Source organism: Chenopodium album, chromosome 5, assembly GCF_948465745.1.
Source record: "Chenopodium album chromosome 5, dcCheAlbu1.1, whole genome shotgun sequence".
Classification (NCBI taxonomy): domain Eukaryota; kingdom Viridiplantae; phylum Streptophyta; class Magnoliopsida; order Caryophyllales; family Amaranthaceae; genus Chenopodium; species Chenopodium album.
This window is the reverse complement of record NC_137838.1, coordinates 73,816,939-73,822,549: the sequence shown is the minus strand read 5'-3', so window position 1 is coordinate 73,822,549 and position 5,611 is coordinate 73,816,939. Positions and strand designations below refer to the sequence as shown.

Genomic DNA, 5,611 nt, shown 5'->3' with positions numbered 1-5,611 from the left:
AACTAAGTTTATGAAATAATATTCAAAGATGTCCTAATTTAATTAGTTAGTCTCCAACAAAAAGGCTAATACACAAAACTTTCGAAAGTGAGGCTGGCCTGTTCTTGAGCACCAAAATAATTTACCACACCACTGTGAAAATTTATGCTTTAAAAAACCTGCTAATTAATATCCCCACAATACTAGCTAATACACTTTAAAAACATGATTAGACATTTCGGCCAAATATTAAGAAAGTATTAAAACAATGCAATTCAATAATAAGCTAAAAGTGCCACCTGATTGCGTAATACCAAAGGCTTACTCTCCAGCATTGACTTTCTGTCATCCTTCAGGTTTCTGATATTGGCCATTGGGGTTGTACTCATCCAGATTAGCCCCTTTCTTACCTGCATTAATAGGAAATAATTACCATTTTCTGGCATGTCCATTTAATGCAACCTAAATTCAACTCAACACATACTCTAATTAAACTCAGAAATAACCAACTGCTAAATCAGGTTTGTGAGTCGAGTTTTATAAAAAAAAAATAGAAGTTCTAAAAGAGTTCTTGTTTTGCACATTTAGAATCTGCTTATCAACCTCTAGCGAACACAACAAAAGCTGTCAAGTAATGACCATGTCGCAAAACCAGGTTTCATTACTGAAGAATACAGATCATACTCTTTGTCCAAGACATACATACTGTCTGCTGCACCTCATGCAGCCATATATCGAAATATTGATGTAGGATATCAGTAATTACAGCAATTACAAAACAATGCAGCTTTTTTTAAAATCCCCTGGTTGTATTTGCACCTCATGTCCTGTAACATAACAGAAACAAAAAACAACGAAACATTCCCATCAACCCTGCCCCATTAAAACCAACTCATTTAAACACATGAATACCAAACAAGAAATTTGCTAGAACAAATCCATTTCATTTCCAACCAGTTATTCTTTGGTTTGCTATAATAGCAGATACTAGTTAAACCATTTTGTGATTGAATCTACAATAATTGAGATAGAAGTCATATACATTATACATGATACTTTATCAAACGCAAACGCAAACGCAGAAAGCAACTAGAATTCATTCACTAAGTAGACAAGTAGCTAAAGTTTATTCACTAGTTTGCAATATCATTTTATTCATTTATAGAGGGATTACAAACAACTAATTTTCACAATGTATGTAGTTTATTGACTCGCGTGGACATAATAATTTAACATAAGTCAACTCTAAAAATTGACCAAACCCGACCTCACCGAACCTGATCAAGACGTCCGAATTGACACCCCTAAACATAACCACCATTAACCCGAATAACTTGACCATTAACCCATTCACCAGCATCACTAGCCAAAAACCCAACAACAGGAGCAACATCTTCAACCTTCCCCAACCTTCCTAAAGGACACTCATCAACCACCTTCTTAATCATCTCCTCTGATTTACCCTCAAAGAACATCTCCGTCGCAACCGGGCCCGGCGCCACCGCATTGACCGTAATCCCAGTCCCCTTCAACTCCTTCGCCAATATCTTCATCATCGTCTCAACCGCCGCCTTCGACGCTGCATAAGCCCCGTATTTCTCCTTCAAAGACCCCACTAACGACGACGACACCGTCACGATTCTCCCACCACCACCGCGGGTAACTCTGTTGGCTGCCTCCTTGATGCTGAGGAAGGTGCCCCGGGTGTTGACGGCGAAGATGCGGTCGAAATCAGCAGCTTCAATGTCGAAGATTGAGGAGTATTTGGAGTCGATGACGCCGGCGGAGGTGACGACGATGTGGGGTTGACTGTTGAAGGTTTGTTCGGCGGTGTTGAAGAGGGTTTTGACTTGGGTTTCGTCGGAGACGTCGGCTTGGACGGCGATTGCGCGGGGGGTTGCGGTGGTTGTGGTGGTGGTGGAGTTGATTTGCGAGACGAGTTGATCGGCGAGGGTTTTGGAGGATGGAGAGGTGTAATTGATGACGAGCTTTGCGCCGAGTGAGGCTAAGTGGAGCGCGATTGCTCTGCCTATTCCTCGGGATGCGCCGGTTACGATGGCGACTCTGTCTTGGAGTGTGTTGCCGGTGGTTGATGAGGATGCCATTGTTGGCGATTAATGTTGTTGTGTGGTGAGAAATGAGTTAGTTGGGAATTTGAAAAGGAAGAAGGGGGTATAAATAGCGATGAGCATGAGACGGGTATCCGTATTGTTGATACTAACCGAATTGATCCATAAACCGAATTAATAAATTTGGATACCCAATAAAATATCTATTAATCATATCATATCATCTTCATTATATCATCATAATATAAAACTAAGCTTTTAGCCAGGTCACGAGACAGCGACACTTGACGTTCCAACTTTTCGTCAAGTGTCGTGTCACGTTAGACTGGGTAACCATTAATTTTAAGACAAATTTAATGATATATTATATAATAATAATTATTTATTTTATAAAGGTTAAACCAATTAAGTAAACCATGGTATGCGAATAGTGCAAAAAGCAAAGTAATGCATTTAAAAAAAACGGAGGGAGTAGCCAATAACCATACCCGATAACAAATTATATATCGTAACGAGTACCCGAACTATATGGTTATTGGATCGGATACCCTAAATTTTTGGAACGGTTACGGATCGAATTTTTGGGTTTTTGGATAGTTTTGCTCGGCCGTAGTTTAAATAAGAGATTTTGAAATGTTTTTTGAGGTTGGTTTGAGGTCCGTGCTTACGTTATTTGTTTAGGTACGCATTTTGAAATTCTAGGAGTTTTTCTTTTTATAATCATATATGTCAACTTATACGAAGAATTGTGTTTTGTTGTTATATCAATTTTAATTGATTTGAATAAAAGTCAAATATTAATGAATAATTGTCAACTTATATGACAAATTTGTGTTTTGTTGTTATATGAATTTAAATTGATTTGAATAAAAGTCAAATATTAATGTATAATCTTAGGTATTGTTTGATTGCACAAAAAGAAGAGGGGGATGAGAATTCATGTGAATTGAAAATAGGGGGTTTATTTGATTGAACATAAAAAGTTAAAACATGGGAGATGTAAATTTACATGAGAATTAAATTACCAAACAAGGTAACTCAAAATTCCCATGATTTATAACAACTACCTTCATAATAACCAAACAAGATTTAGTTATTTTTTTAGGAAATTTAATTCCAATGAAATACAAATGCCTATGGAATCCTTGCCAATCAAATTATTCCTTAGAGTAATCAAATTAGAACACTTAAGACCATGTGGAACCAGATATAATTTATTTGGACAATCTTGAGATCGGAATAAATATTATCGATCTATCGGGTCCAATTCAAATCCCTTAAAAATAATTTTGGAGTTGATTTTTTTGTTTTATTTATTTAGATCAATTACAAAATATTCCTTATTACACTGGTTTTGTAGTAAGAGACATCTAAGGTCTCGAATAATTATTGAATATCCCAAAAAGTATTAATTACTATGAAATGATGCTGGCTTCTAAGTTTTTATGTAGCAAAATTTCAACTTCTCACATTATAAATTGCAAACAACCATGTCTATTGAGAAGATAATAACATACAAATCTACCAATAACAGTATGCACTGTAGGAGTTAATACATAGCAAAACACACATAATTAAGGTCACAACCCGAGCTTGAAATCAATAGCTAAAGGGCGGGAGAGTTAGCTTAGTGCATTTCTAAAATTGCCCCCCATGATACTCTTTTAAACCATTCATTCTTTCAAAAAATATCGAAGGGAATCCTAACAAAGACACTTTATAAACTGATCATATTCAAATGAATCCATGCATTCATTCAGAACCAGCAGGTTTCTAACAAATACTCACAGCGCTCAACTTAATGCAGTATATGATCTATCACTACTTACCTGTATAAACCTGGTTTCTTACATGATGAATACTGATCATATTCTTCATCCATTACACAATGACACGTACATACAGTCTACTACGCTTTAGGCAGCCAATAACTGATGTAGGAACTAAGGAACATACCTGCTTCAAGATAACATTTAAACGAGAAAATTGCTAGCTAAAAGAAATCCAACCCGCTAGTATTCTCTAATTTTTCTGTAATAGCAAATTAGCAAATGCTAGTTGAATCATTTTGTGATCATGTGACGTAGAGAGGTTAGCTTCTCGGTTCGACGAAGAAGTGCAACGTCATAAGGCTTGATTTTCAGTTTTTAAGGGTAATGATTTCTACTAGTCGGGCTCCCGGAGTCAGATTGCTTAATAAAATACGTTTTGGAAATGGAAACGGGCCAATGAGTTCAACTCACAGCTTTGCTATGATTGACATGCTTTTTAAGCCATCCGGGTTCGTTTAAGGCCCGAAAATAGCGTTTAAACATTTTTCGGATTTTATTTTTATTTTATTTTCGCATTAGGGTTTTGTTTAGACTACTTAAACGTTTTAGCCGTCTTTAATATTCAGTTTTTGACATTTTTATAATAATCTCAAGAGTTAAACTCTTTTCTGGTGGATTCCGGAGTCTTTTAACAGATTTATCGCTTGTAAATCTGTCTGTTTCGCGAAAGATTAGCGCTTGCTTTTCTTGCAACCTTTCCGACTGCGTCATCATGTCTACAGTAAAATAGATATAAATCAAACCAAAAAAACAACTCATGATGTAAACTGTCTTATAATTCGAGACAGGTAGCTAAGTCTTATTTGCAGATACGCATTATCATTTCTGATAAGGTTTATTACAAAGAGATAACAACACAAATGTAACTAATTCTGACAGTAACAAATGTATGTATCAACACAAGCAACTAATTCTAACAATATAAGTATGATCAACACAAACAGCTTATTTTTGACAATGTTTGTCTCAATGACTCAATGTAAGCAACTAATTTTCACAATGTATGTACCAACACGAGCAGCTAATTTTCACAATGAAAGGGAAAAAAAAAAGGGAAAATGGAGGGAAAATTTTTAACCAGTAAATGACATGTGTCATTTCTGATTTTGCTTTTAATATAAAGTTATTGATTGATAAAGCGGTTCGTGAGTATCAATTTTTAATTATTTAAAATAATATATAACAACACAACTTTCTTCAATTTTTTTTACTTTTTTTAATGCATTAGATCACTTTCACCGCCACATATGTCGATACACAATTCTGCCATCAATATCTTTACATTCATACGAAAATAGCATAAAAAATATTATTATGAAAATGTACAATGTCTAAGCCATTAATATGTAAATAATAATAATCACATTTATATAATTTGAATATATATTAGAAACAAAATTTGGCAACTCAAAATCACAATTGAAGTAACACTTGCTCAATCAAAAATGATATTGCTAATATTCTCTCTCTCTCTCTCTCTCTCTCTCTCTATATATATATATATATATATATATATATATATATATATTAGCAATATCATTTTTTATTAAGATAAATATTTTTTTTTTTACTCCTTTGTTAATTGTTATGACTTATGACGTAAGATTAGGTACAATGTATTCAGACCCAGACCCTATCCGTGGATCCATCAAATCTAGACTCTATCTAGACCCGTCCAATTTATCGAATTATATTAAAAAAAAAAAATCAAAGTCAAATAATACTTGTAAA

General features: G+C 34.6%; 1 pseudogene across 1 annotated transcript; it reads right to left on the bottom strand.

Annotated features, from left to right (window-relative positions):
* LOC145631034 (NADPH-dependent aldehyde reductase-like protein, chloroplastic pseudogene) lies at window positions 1-2,134 on the bottom strand (annotated as a pseudogene). Its single transcript, XR_014112324.1, has 2 exons — window positions 1,257-2,134; window positions 1-389 (listed from the first exon to the last, which is right to left on the bottom strand). The product of XR_014112324.1 is annotated as an NADPH-dependent aldehyde reductase-like protein, chloroplastic pseudogene (transcript).
* Between the last annotated feature and the right edge of the window lie 3,477 nt (window positions 2,135-5,611).